Raw genomic sequence first — 19,200 nt, 5'->3', positions numbered from 1 at the left:
TGGGTTTCCAAAGAGCATTTCTCAGAGGGTCCCTTTTATGCAGTTCTTTGTGCCCTGGAAGGGTTTCTTCTTTAGCATATTATCACGGTTTCTGGAACTGGTGGATAATTCCTGGAATGCTGTGAGGTAAAAAGCTTCCTGGGGAAAACTTCTGATGATGCTTATCAATATGCCTCCTGCTGGAATCTGGTCAAAGGAAAAATCCCTTGGAATAGACATTGTAGTATATATCTCTGGAGACAGTGTCTCCCTGCTATTTGAATTTCTATCACTTAGTTTGTGGTTGCTGGTGATGCTTACCAAAATGCCTCCTGTCAGAGAAGAGAAATCCCCTGAAATGTACATGTCTGGGGACAGCTGCCTTCCTGTTTGAATCTCTATCATTTAGTCTGACCACTGCCTTTTTGGCCACTGGTTTTAGTACACATAACGCTGTGGGGTTTTTTATTTTATTTCATTAACCACCAGTTATTTTATAGTGAATATTACACCATCCTTCTCTCCACAGTTTTATCTTAATGGCTGATACCACAGCCCATCCCTTCTTTTGCAAGATAGAAAAGCATTATCCTCAAAAACCACAAGGATTTCCAAAAGTAACCAAAAGAACACACAACTGTATTTAAAACAAAACAAAACAAACAAAAAAAAGCAGGTGTTTTGCATTGAACAGTAAATAAAACAAAAGTGTTTGTAAGGTTTCGATAGACTAGAGAACTTGGAACTATTTACATCCTGGAGACCCAGTTAGGGCACTTGGTCACTGAAAGTTCTGAATCATTCTCTGTGTGAGGTCAGGCCAGCTCTTGGTCCCCTCACTTGGCTTTGTTCAGCAGCAAACTCTGGAACAAAAGGAGCAAGAGAGAAAACATTTGGTTGCATTCATCCAACAGGCACACCTGGCAGAACACAATCAATGACTGGAGTGACTTTACTACAAGAGGACCTGCAAGACTTTTTGACTTTCAGCAGCTGCCTCTTTCTGCAGAGGATTTTTACAGCCTGCCAGCCACTCAGCTAGCCCCATCGTGTTTATTTTCTTTTGCAAGTTTGCCAGCAGATCACGGCAATGCATCCCTTTGCCCAGAGGGGCCCACAAACCCTGGTGTTTTATGGAAAATGACACTGCCAAGGCCCCATGGGATGGCAGGTTACAGCTTTTCAGTATTCCCCACTGCTTGTACCACAGGACAATGCAACATTTATAACAATTAACATATACAATCAAAAACAGATCAGCAGCTCTAGGAATTCCTTCTGGCCAATATTGATCAAAGGCCCAGCAAGCAGTCAAAATTCAAGTGCTGTTCAGCTGTAGCCAGGAGACTCAGCAAGTGCTTCCCTGAGAGGGCAGCTCTGCCCCATCCCTCCCTCTCGCTTTGCTCCCAAAAGAAGTGCTCATGAGGAAGCAGAGGCCGGGGTGGCTGCAGGGCCAGCCCTGGCTGCTGTCTTCAGAAACTACAGGCAGGGCTGCAAAACAAACACTTACTGTCCTAACTTCAGGTCTTCTTGTCTTGGCTTCATGTGGCACAGAAGGCACTGGAAAAGGATTCTTCTCATCCTCTGCAGATCCCTGAAAAACCACCAAGAGAAAGCTGCTCAGAGAGAGATGCCTAAAGCAATTGCAAAGCCAGGCTTTCCTAAATTCCCAGAGAAAATGTTCATTTCTCCCATGCATACTCTATGCACTGATTCTCCCCCTTTGGCCTTCTTTCCCAGCAATCCCTCCAGTAACTGAAATGCCACCTTGGCTTCTCACCTGGCAGCTCACAATGCTTTGCACCATTCAACTTCTCCCAAGCACAGAGAAATTCAGCAGCAGATTTCCTTGCTCAATAGCTGGGAGTGCAGTGAGGGCTGGAAGCAGGAAAATGATCAGGAAAAAGCAAGCAGTTAGAAGGCAGCTAATGCACTCTGCACAGTCTGGCCTAAGACAGAACAGAGACACATGCTCCCTCACCCCCAAATATCATAGACCCCATGTCCCAAGCCATCATTAAACTGCCAAATTTTTTATAAAAAGCAAGTAAATTCTAATTTTTTAACCCATAAATGCAGCAATTCCCTCTGAATGATATACACCTAAGGCCCAGACTGCAGTCCTTTTCTTTTTATAAACACACTCCTTTTTATACACACACTCCTTTTGGTAGCAGTTGCCTACAGTCAGAAATGGTCACTTATCTGAGAGGATGTTCCTGCAGTGCATCACACAGCACGCCTGGGTTGCAGGAATACTCCCACCAGCCCTCCTGGATACCAATGGTGATGGCCTGGGTTTGCTCCTCGGGGTCTTCCTCCACTTTCCTGTGCTTGGCTAAGAATCCATCCTGCTTCCTGGCAGGGTTATCCACAGCAGGCAGCTCCAGGTTGTCAGTCGCAGCTCTGGGTCTCTTTTGGGTCCTCATGGTCAAATTTGGTGCACGTTGTGCAGCAGTCATGGCAGACAGTGGTGACAGCAACACATTTTCCCTCTCAGTTTGGAATGAGTCTTCTGAGGCTCTGGACAAGAAAAGCAAATTCATGACTCTGATGTACATAGAATGTAGGCATTTCTTAAAAGCTTGGCTACATCCTGCCATTCATGGTGTTGTTTCAGCAATGCAACAATTTCAAAGACGAGAGGCTTCAAATAAGAGGCAGTTTGAATTGGCAGAGACTTTCACATTCAGTAACAGAGTGGCCTAGCACATCTCTGATCATCTGAAATCAGGAGATCCATGGAATTCTGGCAACAAGAAGCAGCACCAAGTAGCTCTCAACCTTGTTTCACCACTGCTCATTTGCACCATTTGCAGTCAGCTTTGCAAAGTTTCCAAGAACACACCAAGCAGAAATTCCCAGCTCATAGAATGCAACATCAGAAGAGCAGGAAATGAAGTTAAACGCAGTGAGAAGGCTCAGGTGTAAGGCTGCACTTCTTGCCTGACTCTGCTGTGCATGGCACAGTCCTCTCACCTCTTTCAGCAGCCACTTTTCCCGTGCTTTGGTCCCTACTCACTGCAGACGTGCTCTCCAGCTGCTCTGCCTTGGCTCAGCTGATGCTGCACCAAGGACCATTTGACACAGAGCACAGCACCATCCCCGACCTGCTCCAGAGCCCTCTCTGCCCAAAACGACCTCCCATCCTTGCCACTCCAAAAGCCAGCACATGACTAAGACAGCTGCTCATTTTCCCTGAGGAAAAGGGAGGAAGGAATTCCAGAATCAAAGCTCTTCCATTCCTAATGCCATTGGAACAGCCCTTCTCCCAGCCAATCACCAGCCCCGACACCTCTGTGCTTTCAGAGAATGTCAGAAGGGAAAGGCTCCCTACCCTGACCCACCTACACCTTCAGAGCTGCTTTCTGCACTGGGTGCTGCTGTGGGAATTCTTAAAATCACAGAGTTTTAGGAAAGCTACAAAAAGCAAACCTCAGAGACAAAAAAACCACAATGAGAGCTAAGCAATGGCCCTAACATTTATCAACAGAAAAAATATAGAAGAAGTAGAAAATTAAGAACAAATCAAACAATGCTCTGTATATTAACACTTGTCCCTAAGCTACAGAAAAGTATATCTAGCAAGATCTTAAGATGTTCTAAGCTTAATAATAGAGCTCTGTGCATTGTCTTTTAAAGTTTACAAACAAGTATTATACTCAAAAGAAGCAAATATATTTTTAACAAAAAATACATGTACATATAGTAGTTAGATAGAACTACTGTCAAGATGCTTTTGCTTTGTGTTGATAGTCAAAAAACATTCATAGTAAATTGGAACACTGAGTTCCATTTCTGCTACCAAAAATGTAAACTTCTTCTCGTTGTCATAACCATGGAATAAGACTAATGCTAAAAAATAAACTTAAGACATGCTCCACAACAATCCCATCCAATTTATGATTTCTACATAAACCACCAACCAACAGCAGCTTCCAGCATGCAAAGGCCAATCTGCAGCAGCTGAAGTTGCAGAAGGCACATCAATGTTAGAAGCAAACTCTGGAGTGTCTGGACAGGAGATGCAGTTTTTCATGCCAGCCTTCTGAAGAGAGACTTAGATTTACACATCTTTCTTACATCCCATCACTGCATACTCACTTCAGTTGATTGGAGCCTTTGTTGGCTGAAATCTGGAAGTATTTGGTTGGGAATGTTTTGTCTCATTGCCTTTTCTTCCTGGGAGTATCCCCCTTGTCTTCCCTCTAGTAGGAAGAATAAAATCAGGGGGAAAAAATTGACTCAGGTCTTAGAAGTTCACCTAAAGTACAGACCACTACAGCTCACTTTGATAGATTCTGGCTGAAAACATTAAAAATAACACACTGGAACTCCTTTGAGAGGAGAAGCATCATGGCTCCACTGACAGCCTATGAAGGGGAAACTCCACTTGGGTTTTTCAAGCACCACCTTGCTCATTGTCCAAACCCACTTGCCCTGGCCCCTCTCACCTTCTTCTTTCCAGGGGACTCCTCAGGACTCCTCATGGCTTTCCTCTTTAAGTCTGCCTTCCTCAAAGACAAGAACAACTTCTTCTCCCCAGGAGGCAAGGGCACTTTCTCCCTGTGCCATTCCCCATGCCTGTGGTCACTGGGGATGAGGGCATCACATTCCTGAGCATGTCTCAGGAGCCTGGCATCCAAAAAGCCTTTGGCGTTGGCCTGCTGGGAGCCCTTGTTCTTTCTCTCCTCAGAGGGCTTGTGAAGTGCCAGCTCTAAGCCTTTTTTAGTGGTGAATTTTGGCTCCTCTGTTTTCTTGACTTTGGTCTGCTCCTTGTTAGCCTGTTCTGTGACCTGCAAAGGACCAGACTCACTCTCCAGCTTCAGGACTTTTTTCCATTTGTCATGCACCAGGGGCTTGCTGGGCCTTTTGATACCCACTGTCTTCCTGGGCAAGGCCTCCTTGGTGTGCACAAGAGGCTTCAGAGAGCTGTGTGTGCTCATAACGTGCGATTCCTGCTGAGCATGAGTCACTTGGCCACAGGTCTTCTGAAAATGCTTCGTGGTTTGGCCAGAGGTCTTGTGAGTGTCCTCGGCCACTTGGCCACAGCTCTTGGGAGGAGGCACCCTTGCCTTGGAGTGGTGCTGGCAGGAAGTGCTGCTGATGCCCTGCTCCTGCTTTGCACCCTCCTCACGTCCATTCCCACGGGCAATTTCCCTGAGACCCTCTCATGGCATTAATCCTTGCTTTCTCTGGGTCACCAGGTGGTCAAGGCGCCACTTTTTAGCAGTTGATGGCTCAGGCTGCCAACAAAAGAGAAAAGAAGGATTCAAGACTGGTGCCTTTTGTGACTCTTTCTGTCCTAGCACAGCTCAACAGAGCCCGGGAACTCTTGCCCAGAGGTCATCAAGTCTGGCCTTTGGCCCGTGAAGAAATGACTCTAAACTAACCGGCAACAAACTTGCTCCTTGAGCACCATGCATGGACATGTGAGGAATAAAAAACCATAAACCAGTCAGTGGCAAATACCTAAGCCTTCATTGCAGTGAGAGGGGTCTTACAAATCAGTATTTCCAGGGCAAATCTGGCAGAATTTGGTAACAGAGTACCACATCTGCTTCCTTCCTAAGACACAGCACTGCAGTAGGCAAGGGGCTGTGGAAGCAGCCTCTCCATGGTCTCTGAATTCACCTCACACACTGGCAGGTCCAGCACCCTTGGAAGGTTGTCCTCCTCACTGTCACTGCAGCTGATCTCTCTGTCACACACTGAGGAGCTGTGGCACTCCCTGGTGCTCCCTGACTCTGAGCTGCTGGGCTGTGCTGCTGCCACCCTCTTGTGCTGGGACTGGAGAGCTCTGCAAGGCCACCAGGAGACAAAATTAGGAAGCAGCAGGGGGGAAGCATTCCATTCCACTATTCCATTCCACTCTATTTCTATTCCACTGACATGGAAGCATTCAAACCTAAAACTGAACCCTCTGTTTGGGCACTGAGAGCAGAGGGGAGAAGGCCAGAGGAATACATTGCCTTACTCAAAATACAAAGTACCAGAATGAAAAAATGCTTGCAAATTATCAAATCTCAAACTCACACCCATTCAGACAAACATACACAATTCCCATAGCTTACAGAAATTTTATCTTCATCCCACTCTGCAGCTAGCTGTATTATAAGCATATAAAGTGAGATTCCTAGAATGTTCATGTGAAATACTATATTCCTTTGTGTTTCTTTTGAAATAAAAGAACTCCAACACATTTTTGAAAACCTCTACTTGGGCAATTGAAGAAAGTTTTACAACAAAGGAACTTGAAAATGTCATAGTAGATCTACACAGTTTAGGTAGCTGTAGCATTACTTGTTCTGCCAGGCACCAAAACCATAGCCAGGAATGATCCGATTCAGCTGGTACCCCTTGGCATTTATGTCAGCCTCAGCAATATCAGTAGGTTGACGAGTACCAAGTGGGACAAGATGTTAAGCACCACAGAGCTTAAAGGAAGACAAAAATTTCAGTCTGGTACACAAAGACTTAAGAGGTTTTTTCTTCTCTTTTGTTATGTTTTGCTTTTTATCACAGCCAGTGTAGTCATGACATGGTTTAGTGCACTTGGCATTGCTGGATTAACAATAGGACTTGATGACCTTCAAGTGCCTTTCAAACCTTAACAATTTAGTGAGTCTGTCATACAATAACATTTTTGCTGTTGGTGAAAATTCCCTGCAATCAAGTTTGCTGAGAAAAATTTACTAAAAAACCCAAATTGTTGTGCATTCCAAGTTCTTCAAAGTAACTGCCCAGCAGAGATGAGAACAGAGCCTGGTTACTTACAATGCTCTTGGCTGAGAACTGGGCAATGTTTCTGAAGCTGTGCCAGCCTGCTCTGGAAAGCAGAAATGAAAAGGTTGCATTTATATGCCTCCCTCAGAGTGTATATTACCCTGTGGTCTCTCAGCACCAGATTAGAGAGTCACTTTCTTCTAGGGAGGGCTTTGCCACCAAGATTGTTCATCACTCCAGATGGGAGTTTGCTAACTCAATACTGCTTGTTCTCTGCTGAACCGCTACCTTGAGCTCAAGGTAATGAATGGTCAGAGTTTCCTAAGCCATTCCTAAATCCATCCCTGTTCAGCAAAGCAGAGGAAATCACCCTGCTTCACCAGTAGGAACACTTGATGGTCTCTGCTACAGAGAACACACAAAATTACCTGACAGCACACAAAGAACTGTGTTTACTTTGCACGTCTACTTACTCTGCTTCTGTGCTGCAGATCCATCAGGATGGGATTCCTAGAATAAAAGGACAAAGGAGCTTAACGTGGAGTTAAACAGCACATCTACTGACATCAAAATTATTATTATTAAGGTGACATTAATGGCACCTTATGGGCATGTGCATTTTTGAAGAAATCTTTTGAAAACACTCTAAGAGCTGCCAAAGAGCTGAGCTGGATTTCTGCTGAGCAGAAAGGTCTCTTGTCATTTATCAGAAGACCTGGCATAAATGGGCTGGGTCACCTTTGTTGCCAATGGAAGTTTGGAAGTCTCTGCTCTTGGAGGCGTCTGGAGATGGGACAGGAGAGCTGGCAGTGAGCTGCTCATTTCCTGGAAAGAGAGGGAGAGAAGCAGCTCTCAAAATGGATTTTGCCCCCACCCAGTTTGTTAATGTATGTGAAACATTAGCAGACACAGAGATCTTCTATTTAAGAGCACTTACCCTGAAAATTTCTTCAATTGATGGCACATCAGAGGGCTTCTTTGCCTGAAACACGAACGAGGGAAACAGCAGGAGTTTGTTTGGGTTTGTTACTAATTGGCAGGAACTCAGCAAACCTTTGCTTACCAACAGCTCCATAAATGTATTGCAGATGTATTAATAATAAAAAGAGAGTAAGAATGAAAAAGGTTGATCTAAAGGAGAGTTAACAACAGAGACCAGGCATGGACAGAGCTGAACCCAGCAATGTCAGCTCCTCTTACTCTTCCTGCTCTGAGATGTCTGTCTTCCCTTTGCAATCTGGCAATCAGGGGGCACTGCTTCCATCTCTAAACTACTGCTCCTCCTCCTACTGCTCTTTATTACTATTACTAATTTTTGAAATTATTATAATTGTTTTAGTTATTATTATCATTATCATCATCATCATAACTACCATATCCTTATTATCTGATATTATCTGGAATGTTTAAATAAAGTATGTTTTTGTAATCTGCTCCCTTTATGAAACTGCACTTTCCCTAAGCTGCTGTTGAAGCAGTTGTTCCTTGCCAGCAAAGGCACAGGCTGCATGTAAGACTTGTGCATAAAGCCTCAGTAGTTTAAAAAAACACTAAAGCAGTTCAAAATAATAATTGCCAATTCTTCTAAGACAGTTCACAAGAGACAAGAATATTTGTCATTTAGACATATAAAATCAGAGTCTTTCTTTTACTGAAGTTAAGAAAAAACCAAACCAAAACCACCTGGGTATAATGCAGCCCCACACAAGGTACAGCTTCTGCTTGGTTTCTAACTCTCAACACTGTTTATGGTCAGGGAACTCAGGCAGGTCTCCAGGCAGGCTCCTTCTGCCAAGACTGGACTTCTGCTCAGCAGCAAGATCTCTTGTCATTTATTGGAAGCCCCGTAAAAAGTGGGCTGGGTTACCTTTGCCTGCACAGAAAATTTGGAAGTCTCTGTTCTCTCAGGTGACTGAAGGGAGGGCAGAAGAGGGGGCAGGGGGCTGCACATTTCCTGCAAAGAGAGGCAGAGAAGCAGCTCTCAGGACACAGAGGGAGTTTCACCCTTCCCAGAGTCAGAGGGATCCACCTCCCCATGGATCTGTACAGGCTTTCCCATGGAGATCTGCTACTGAAGAGTACCCACCTTCAATATTCCTTCAATGGACTGCACAGCAGTGTGCACCATGGGCTGGAACAAGAAAGAGGGAAGCACTGTCAGTTTGTTTGGGGATTTTCCTCATTGATAGCAACCAAGCATGCACTCAGTCAACATTTCCTGACCAGCAGCTCTAAAAATGTCGTGCAAGTTCATCCATCATGAAATGCTAGTAAGGAATAACAGTTTTGTCTGAAGGGCACTGAGGAACAGAGACCAGGCACAGCAAGAGCTGAAACCACCAGTCACCTCCTGCAAGATCATTGTCTGGCTTCCCTGGCAGTCAGGAAACACCCTTTCCATTGCTGACTTTTTATTCATCTTATTAAGAATGTATGTTTCTGTCGTGTTCTCCGTTTATTGAATATCACTTCCTGTAGTTGCTAGTGTAACAGCTAAGCTCTGCCTTCAAAGGCTTAGGCTGCCTCTGCATGTGAAAGAGTTGGGCAAAAAGTTCCATTAGTTAAGAAAAACAGTTAGAAAATATAGTTTTCAATTCCAGAGAAATTCCCAGTTCAGTTCTAGAGAAGGAGTAATATTTGTCATTCACCCAAATAATACGAGACTCATTTTTCTGAAGTAAAAAACAAAACAAAATAAAACCCCAACCAAACAAACCCCAAAACCAAATGACTTTGATTGAAATGCAACCCTTGTAAGGTGAAGTTGGTGCTTGGCTTCCAGTTCAGAACACTCTTCCTACTCAGGTAACTTGGGCTGGCTCTAGGCTGGCTCCTCCTGCCAAGATTGAGCTTTTGCTTGGCAAAGAACTTGACCATCATCACTTGGCTACCTGCAAAGGCATCCCACTACTTCTTACACACAGCACTTGAACACAGAAAAGGGTTCAGGCTTACAGGCACAGGAGCTTTTCTGAAGGACTAAAGCAGAGACCACAAACTTCACACTAAGCCCAGCTCATGGACCAGCTCTGCAAGGTTGCTTTGATTCTGGTGAGCATTTCTGGCACAAGGAAAGCAGCCACACATGGAGCACGTGCAAGATAGAGCAGACTACTCATCTGTTTTCAGCCAGCTTCCAGGGAGAAATCTTCCTATTTCCTGAGAATAGCAGTGACTTTAAGTTGTCCTCAAATTCTGCTTCTCGCCTCCAGACTTTGTAAACTGCAGAGGAACACAGCTTGACTTGCCCTTTTTATTGTTTGGTTGGGATTGTTTTGACTCTCCTTTTTCAACACACTCCAAGGAAGATGTCACGTTCCTGTTCCTTTCTGCACACTGACACTCCCTAATTCTTGGCCCTGCCATGAAGCCTCTGACACATCCCAGTCTGTCAGTGCAGGCAATACCAGGCTCCCGCTGGGGCTGAGGGGCTCCTAAAGACACGATCAAGGAGGTTGGCTTTACAAACAGCTTTGTTCATGTGCTGGGAGAAGAGGTGAAACCTGGCACTGGAGCACAAGAGATACATCTGAGCTTCATTGTTGCACAATTTTCAAGGCTTCTCACAGCTCCTTTGGAAAGATGCCTTCAAGTGACTGGAGTGATGTAGGAAGCGAAGGTTCTGCTTTGGGCAAGAGGAGAAAGAGCTGTTCAGTGTCTCTGTGAAGGCAAAGTGAGTCCCTGCATGGTTATCCCCTGTGGATTAAGTCACCCTGCACTGCATTCTGCTTGTCTGTTCCACCTGGAAGCCTCAAGGTTTCAGTGCTGCCAGGAAAAGAAGCCATCAAGAAGGAACTGCCAGCTGCAGGTGACATGTGCTTTAGACACTGAATGAGCCAAACTCCTGGCCTGGAGGAAATGGCTTTCTGAAGGGATGTCCAGGGATGTGCCAGGAAAAATCCTATTTGGCGTGTGGCTGTTCAGTATAACTGAGGCCAAAGACTTTAATACCAGTGGTTTTCATAGCAGGAGGAGGGAAGAACAGCAGAGTTTCTTCTGCTCTAGACCTCTTCACTGTCAGGTTCCCTGCAGGGCACAAGTCTCCCCACAGCTCTTGTTTCACCGAAAACAGAAGGGAGGGATGAGCTTTCATCCCAAGGCCCCCTTGATCAGCCTTGCCAAGATCCTTTCTCTGGCTGAATCTTTCTCCTGCATGCAGCACAGCTCACGGGATATTTCCTAAGAGCCAAGGAGCCCAGCCCTGTTGCCCAATCACCTCTCCCATGTTGAACACCCAGCACACAGGCCATAGATGCAGGGCTGCAGCCTCACTGTTTCTTCCTCCTCCTCCCTCTCCAGGCTTCAGCACTGCAGGGCTGTATGATCAAAGACAGGTTCATCTTTCCGAGAAAGTCGAAGGAAGGAAATAGGATATCAACAGAACTGAAACAAGCAGAAAATGAAAGATGGGACTTTTCCCTTACAGAGCCATTGTCCAAAACAACCATGAAGAGAAACCAGTGACTCAGGGGCCAAAGTCAGTGATCCCTGCTGCAGACGAGGATCATTCAGCATATTCACTCCAAGTTTCATCTCTCAGCTCCTAAATGGACTCCTCCTGGAGTGAAAGCTCCAGAAGGGCTAGACAATGATGCCAAAGGACAGGTGGGAACACTGCCAGGTTTAGCACTGAAGTCCAGGAAGGGTTTATAAAGGAGAAAATCTAGAAAGGAAGCAGAGGGCAAGAAATGTCTGATGCTGCTGCAGAGGTCTCAAGGGGACACCTGAAGAGTGACAGTATTTAAGGCCTCCTGTCCTGACTGCCCGCAGACAGCAGAGAGGGTGAGGCAAGGGGCTGTGGGAGCAGCCTCTACATTTGATTTGCATTCACCTCAGGTGCTGGTGCTCTTGGAAGTGCAGACACTGAGGAGCTGTGGCACTCCCTGGTGCTCCCTGACTCCGAGCTGCTGGGCTGTGCTGCTGCCACCCTCCTGTGCTGGGACTGGAGAGCTCTGCAAGGCCACCAGGAGACAAAATTAGGAAGCAGCAGTGAGGAAGGTTACTTACTTATTCCATTGACATGGCAGCATTCAAAACTAAAACTGAACTCTGTGTTTGGCCATTCAGAGCAGAGGGATGAAGGCCAGAGGAATACATTGCCATGCCAAAAATAAAGCATATATGAAAAACCACTCTGGGAATAATAAAACCTCCAACACCCACCCAGCCAGACAAGAATGTAAACAGCATCTCACTGCTACATTGTGAAGCTGCATTCAGCCAACTCAAGTTGATAAAAACTACCAAAACGGCCCAGTGCCTTTCTGAAAGCCCCAACCCTCAAAAGAAATACTTCCAATAGAGGGTAACAAATTTCAGGATGGATTCTTGGTCAATACAAAACCAGAGGATCTACAGACACACTGGGGGTGAGGAGGAGAATAGAATGGAGCACCAGGGGAAATACAAGTCTGGTTCTTAGGCCAACTCCAGCATGCCTGGATTGTTCATTTCTAATGGCACCCTTCCTGAAACCCTCACAAGAATGAAACCAACTTTCAACAGCAGCCCTGAGCAGCATCAAACCAAAGGCTGCAGCTTCAAGGGAAACCAGGAAGCTCTTCCCCTCTCCCCCTCAAATGAAAAGTGGTTTGTTTGTTCTAGAGGGTAGTATGGGAACACAACTGTACCTTGGAGGAGCCACTGAAGAAGACGGCTTTTCCACAACCTGTTTTGGTCACAAAAACAGAGAGGAGAGGAGGAGGCAAGGTTAGCTGAGGGAACTCAGCACAGTGCAACAAGTGGGGATGATTTCAAGGCATGTCTGTGTGCCTGGCGTAGGCACCACCTAAAAGCCACTTGGTCAGCAGCACTCTCAGCACTCCCACTTCTGGCTAACACTCTCAGATAATGCTTGTGCTGACAATCAAGATAAAATGGGCTTTGTGCTTCCACACAAATGACATGCTTCAAGTGTTCCAGAAAAACATCACATTGCAGATCACAACTGAAACACAAGTAGGAGTCCCTGAACCATTTTCCATTCCTCTGCCTCCTCTGGCTCAAATGTGTTACAGCTCTACCCATACAGAGCCTACTGGAAACAATGGAAAAGAGGCAAGAGAAGTTTGCTGCCACATTGGTCCACTCAGAAACACTCTGAGGCACAATGGCATCTGGTTCTCAGGAACACATGGGGCTGGATGCCCTTTGTTTCCCAAATGGAAATTTGGAAGCCCAGACACGAGGCAGCAGGTCCAGAGCCTTTGGACAAGGGGAGCTCAGGAAAGGCAGTCCCCAGCTTGAGGGAGGAGCAGCTCTGGCTGCCTGGCATGAGTTGTCAGTCTGGTCCTTGAACTGCTCTAGGCAGCATTACGCTCACAGACTGAGAGGAAGGCTGATCTTACAACTCCAGCTTTTATCCCTACTTCTCCTCAGCCCAGCCCAAAATACACTTTCAGGGAGGGCAACGTCTGCTGCATCAGCAGGAGCTGAACAATGTATTTTTTCCCCAACCATTTCTTTCATGTATGCAAAACATGAGCAAATACAGAGATCTATTATGGAAGAGACCAAACTTCAACGTTTTTGCAGTGGATGGCACATCAATGGGCTTCTTTTTCTGAAACAAGAATGAGGGAGGCAGGAGGAGTTTGTTTGGCTTTTTTACTAATTGACATGGACACAGCAGCATTTGGTTACCAACAATTCTAGAAATGGCATGCAATTCCATTCATAATCCAGTGCTACTGAGGATCAAAAGGCCCATCTGAAAGGGGAATTGAGAATGGAGGCCAAGCGGAAAAGCAGCTGAAATTCCCAAAGTCATCTCTTCTGCCACTGAGGAAAAAAGGAAATCCCTTTGGAACCTGGCAGGCTGGAAATATTCTTTCCATTTGAAAACTACTGCTGCTGCTGCTACTACTACTACTACTACTACTACTACTAGTACTACTGCTGCTGCTGCTGCTATTTATCATTACTGTGATTATGATGATGTAAGTATGTCTGTGAAGTCTTCTCCCTTTATGGAATTCTACTATTATATTATCAAGCAATAAACTTTGTCTTCAAAGGCACAGGCTGCCTCAGCATTTAAAAAGTTCTGCAAAAAGCTTCCTTAGTTAAAAGAAAAACAGCCAGAAATAATAGATCCCAATTCTCCTAAGCCATTTCTAGAGAAAGGGGAATATTTCTTATTCACCCAAACAAAAGGAGACTCCTTATTCTTCTCAAGGCAACAGCAGTCTGGACAAGACACTGACTTCTGATGTTTCTGGAATGATGCCCCACAGTTTATGCAAGTTCTGGCTGACTTTAGGCATCCACTTGTTGCCCCTGCAGGATTTGCAAATCCCCGACTACCATTTCTCACTCTCCCCTTGCTTGGCAAAGTGATGGATTTAGCAGCCAAATTTGGAGCAGTGGAGGTTCTCCAGGGGTGCTCAGAGACACACTATGGAGAGAAGTTAACTTTGAGCTACCCCAAAGAGCTGAGTCCACGTCCAGATGATGGCAGAAGCTGGCAGGGACTCCAGCCCTCCCTCAGAAACACTTTGTCTGACAGAAAAACACTCCTTCCCCTCCCTCACTGCACTCTCCAAGGAAGATGCAGCATCCCTGCTCCTTTCTTCACACTCCCTCAACTGGGCTTGCAAGCAGCAAGGAAAAACACTGCCCATTGCTGGGAGCCTCAGGGCTGATTGCAGCACTCTGCACTTTCAAGGGTTGGAAATCCACACTGCTGCTTCATCTTTTTGGCATGAAGCATGGCTCCTGCAGAAGGCAAGGCCCTGCAGTGCTCTACTTCTCTCAGCTGCCTCCTGTTTTCCACATGATGTTGCCTCGAGTCCTTTGCAGCTGATCAAGAGCATTTTCCAGGAAAAGCTGGCTGCAGCCTCCAGCTTTTCCTTCTCATTCCAAAGCCAAACACAATTTGAAAACCATCTCCATGGCCATCCTACACCAACTGCTGTGCTTCAGCACTGTGGGCTTCTACATTCCATAGGGCACAGCAACATCCCAGTGCTGATGGATCAGCCTGGCAAAACCCCAAATTGCACCTGGCAACCAAGTGCCTTTGACCTCTGGGGAGGCTGAGCCATGAACCAGGCAGGGCCTGTGTGCTGCTCCCTTGGCCTTGAGGGACTGCAACAACAGAGGACCCCAACAATGGAACTCACCTTGACAGGCTCAGGAAGGATTTCAGGTTGTGGAGCTTTGGCTTCTGACCTCCCATTTGAGAGTCCTTCATTGCTGGCACCGTAGTTCTGTTCAGGCTTAGGTCTGGTGCTCAGTGATTCTGGTGAGGATTCTCTCCATATGTCCTCACATGGATTTGTCTTACTGGAGGCCGGCCTGTGACTGGAGGCCTGGGAGTTGGATTGGGGCTTTTTTGGGATCCATCCGGGATTCAGAGGGGACTCATGGCTCAGGAGCACCTTGGAGTCCACGTCGCCCAGCAAGTTCTTGATGCGCCTTGACAGCTCATCTTCTTTATCTGTCTGCAGCACAAGAACAGAGAGGGGGAAATGTCAGAAACAGCCCAAGCAAGAGATCCAGCTCAGCAAGAGACATTGCTCAGCATCTTCATGGAATCACCATGCATCCCCACAAGGGCAGTTAGGCAAGCTCAGTGCAGCAGATGGGAAGATGTCGTGTTTGCAGGAATCAGGCTCTAGGCTGCTACAGCCCATGCAGAAGGCACAGCTCTCCTCTCCCACCCCAAGCCTCCTTCCTTCTCTCCTTCCAGCCTGCACTCCACTCCCATTACCTTGTAGGGCTTGGCAAAGAGGGGAGTCTTCTCCAAAAATGGATCTTTCTCCTCTGGAGCCACCTGCCTCCTCCACCTCTCTTGCTCCAGAATACGGAGCAAGTCTCTGTTGTTCTTCCACCTTTCACACAGAGACACAGAAAAGAGACTTAACACTCCAGGCCCTGTTTATACTCCCTGCAGAAACGGGGCCTTTCCCACAAGGGCACATGGCCAGCAGCAAAGCAATGTTGAAATCCTCAGCATGCTGACAGTGGACAGATCAGTTCTGTCCACTGTGTGCTGTGCCCCAGAGCCATGAGACACACAGGGGACAGCACAATCCTTCTCAGGGAATGCTACTCCTGATCCCAGCCTCCAAGAAGGCTGGGAAGGGAAGGATTCTCCCCCCATTTCCTTGTGAAAGGCAGAAGCAGTCACTGGGCTGATCAGCACATGAGCTGGCAGATCCAATTGCAATGATTAATGGGAGAAAGCGCCAGTCTTGTTCTCCTTCAGACCTCTCACCCCAGTCTCCCCCCTTGTGAGTCAAACAGAATCTTCTGTTCTGAAGGTGTTTCAACTTTCAAGGCTTGAACTTTGCCCACTTTATTAACAACCTTGGAAATTCATTCTGGACTTCAAACATACATTGGGAAAGCTGCTTCCCTAGGAAATCATGGAGCTGCATTTAAAGCCATCCTATCAGCGTAATTAGAAAGGAGTTCTCAGGAATTCAGAAAACACCAGGTCAAATCCCCCTGTTCCTCCTCAGCCACATATGTATGTACTCAATCACGGCTGAGAAAACACAAGAAAACAACAATAAAGTGTCCCAGCATGGAAAGCCAGATCCTTTAAACTGTCCCTGGCCTTTGAAAGACTACTGCAAAATGGGGCAAACTCTGGCTCTGATATTTATGGACATCAGGGAAGGAAAAGCATGCAGGCACAGCGGATGCAGGTATCTCTATCTACTCTACTGCAAAGTCTTTGTACATACAATTCATAAAGTCTTCTTTGCAAATGAAATTCCCTAGTGTCCCGGGTTGCAAGGGGGGAGCTTTGTCTGCTCCAGCAGTGACATTTACTCCAATACCACACCAATAATCAGCTCCTGAAAGTTTAATCATTCCTAGAGCCGAGGCACAGCTGCCTCATCTCATCCTGAGGGGCTGCCACTTACAATCAACAGGTTTTTGCACTGGATGGCATTCCTAATTCAGAGTCTATGAGTCTGCTGTCTACTGAAATGCCCAGACTTTTTAGATAAGCCTGTAGATCTCCCGGTCTCCCCAGCCCTGGAGACACCTTTGCTGCCCATGTCTGGCCTGCCCTTGAAGGTGTTTGTCCAGATGCTCTTCAAACCCTTTGCAAACCTGAGCTCTGCACCCACTCAGAACCCTGCACATTTCCCTTAAGGTCAGGGAACACTGGAAGCTTTGGGAACTGCACCTCCAGGCTTTGCACCAACACGCCCAGCACCTGGGAGCCTTGGTGCAGGGAGACTGCACAGTCCCAAGCCCTCCATCTCCAGGGCGAAAACAGCTCAGCACTGCAGATTTACAAATAGTCCTGTACTTGCTGCAGCTGCTCCTCACTTGATGTGTCACCAGGAAAACCCCAACAACCTGACTGCTCAAAGAAGCAGATGAAACTGAATGCCTGCCATGAAACATCACCTCAGTCCTCATCATCTTCAAATATCTTTTGACACAAGAAGTAAAAATTCACACAATTCGCCCCCATCCCAAAAAAACGCAACTCGTGCTTTGCTACAGACTGAAACAGGAAAATATTCCTAGGCCAAAAGCATCCCCAACTGCAGAGGGGAGTGCCCTGGCTCCAGCAATAAGAGATTGGCTTCAGAAATTTCAGCAGAGAATCTGTCCTGACCCAGGATCACATCCAGGCCTGGGTCTGTAAAAGAAGCTCTTAAAATACCAATGTGCTCTGAAGCCACTCTCACTGGCAGGCAATCGTTACTTCATTTCTCCCACTCTGGAATGCTGATTCTTGCATAGCAGGGGGTAGTCTTTTTCTAAACCATCACAACATTGATCACAGCACCCGGGAAGCCAAGATTACATCAAATTAATTCCTACCTATTGTCTCTCTTCTGCTTGTCTGTCGGTTCCATTAGGAAGCCTCAATTGGAGTCACCTTCTCTGGAAGAGAACAAACAGATATTCACCATCTGCACAAGTTCATGCCTAAAGGGGAGGTCAAGATCTCCAGGGACTTGCTGCACTCAGAGCCTGGAGCGCCCGACTGGGACTCAATCCAGTGCTCCTAAACAGAAACCATCCAAACACAAGGATGACACATAGCTGAGAATGGGAGAACCAAGAGATCCATTTTCCCCTTCCCCCAGCAGGGATGCTGCATTTCAAGTGAGCACTGAACTCCAGATTTGGCCAAGAGCATAACAAACCAGGCCACTGCTACAGGCTCCAGGAAATTTAGTTCCATGTTCAGAACAAAAGTGCCCTAAGAACCCTGCCTGTAGACAACAAAATGGGCCTCACATGAATGGCAGCATTTGTGGAAAGAGAAAGGAAAAAATGGAGGGTAAAAAAAAGCCATAAAAAGACAGTTCTAGATGAAAAGATAACAATATTCCCTCAACAGATGCAAGAGGGAATCTTGCAATGCAAGATCTCAAAAAGCCAGAAAAAGGACTGAAAACATTTACATTTCAATTGGTGATATTCACTTGCAGCACTGCAAACTCTGGAGGGAGCAGAATCATTTCTCTCTGGGGAGGAGGCTACAGGAGCATCCTGTGATGGCTTCTGAACCACCCCACTGGCACAACTGGTGTGAAACAGACACTTGTCCAACCTATCCTTGAATGATTCACATATTCTGGTGGCCACTGTTCTTACAGACACATGATTACAAATATAGATACAGACAAGGCCACTGTCATTATAATGGCCTTGAGTCTTCAAACTGAAAAATTATCAGTCAACAGCTTTGGCTTCACTTTGGCATGTGGCTGTTTCCACATGGGCTTTGCAGCCTCCCTCTGGAGTCCCGGCTGTGACCGTTCAACTGCAAGAGCGGCCCCTGGCAGCTGCTCCCACTCCCAACGGGGCAATCCCAGGCCCCAGCTGGAGCACCTGCTGCAGGCAGTGCCCAGGAAAAGCCCAGAGTTCCCCCTGGCACCCATCTGCTGCCTCTGCCCTCAAGCCTCTCCCTCTCCGTGCTGGCACCTTTTGGCAGCACGTGGGGCAGAAGCCAGGGGCCTTTGGGCTTCCCCTGTCACCCTCCTTCCCCAGGGATTGCCTGGCTCTCCTGCTCTTCAGAGACACTTAGCATTCAAGCTGAATCTGCAGCAGCAAGCCCTCCTGCAACCTTGCCCTCTGCACTTGCAAGGGATTTGTCCCGCTGCAAGCTGGAGGAGAATAATGCTAAATATTTGCATCCAGAAGGCCTTGAAGGCCATTTGGCCGGTCAGTGACTCTTTCCCAGCAAAGTGCTGTCAGCTGGCAGAGGCAGGAGCAGGAGCCTGGCTTTGAAGCCGTTCCTGCTGGTGCTCAGCGCTGCAATGCAGCAGAGACAGCCGCGGCTGCTGTGTTCGCCCCCTGGCAGCAGAGCGCAGAATTACCTGGCACAAGCCTGCGGGCTTGCGGGCGAGGAATGTCTCCGAGCGGCAGGAAAGGCGCTGGAACAGGCTTTCAGGCCGAGCAGCGCTCCCCGAGTGGAGCTGCGCTCGCTCCGCGCTGCTGCAGCCCGCGGGCGCTGCCCACAGGCGGCTCTGCCCTTGGCAGGGCCCGGGTGCCGGCGGAACGTGCCCG

At 47.0% G+C, this 19,200-nt stretch overlaps 1 long non-coding RNA gene and 1 pseudogene across 1 annotated transcript; both read right to left on the bottom strand.

The window, feature by feature from the left end:
- LOC135287561 (zinc finger protein 345-like) overlaps window positions 1-19,200 on the bottom strand; it is a 737,501-nt pseudogene that overhangs the window by 589,042 nt on the left and 129,259 nt on the right.
- LOC135287661 (uncharacterized) lies at window positions 273-2,265 on the bottom strand. Its single transcript, XR_010351221.1, has 3 exons — window positions 1,760-2,265; window positions 1,490-1,573; window positions 273-842 (listed from the first exon to the last, which is right to left on the bottom strand). It is a non-coding gene; the product is annotated as an uncharacterized LOC135287661 (long non-coding RNA).

Source organism: Passer domesticus, chromosome 30 (genome assembly GCF_036417665.1).
Source record: "Passer domesticus isolate bPasDom1 chromosome 30, bPasDom1.hap1, whole genome shotgun sequence".
In the NCBI taxonomy this organism is placed as follows: domain Eukaryota; kingdom Metazoa; phylum Chordata; class Aves; order Passeriformes; family Passeridae; genus Passer; species Passer domesticus.
This window is presented reverse-complemented; position numbering and strand designations above follow the sequence as displayed.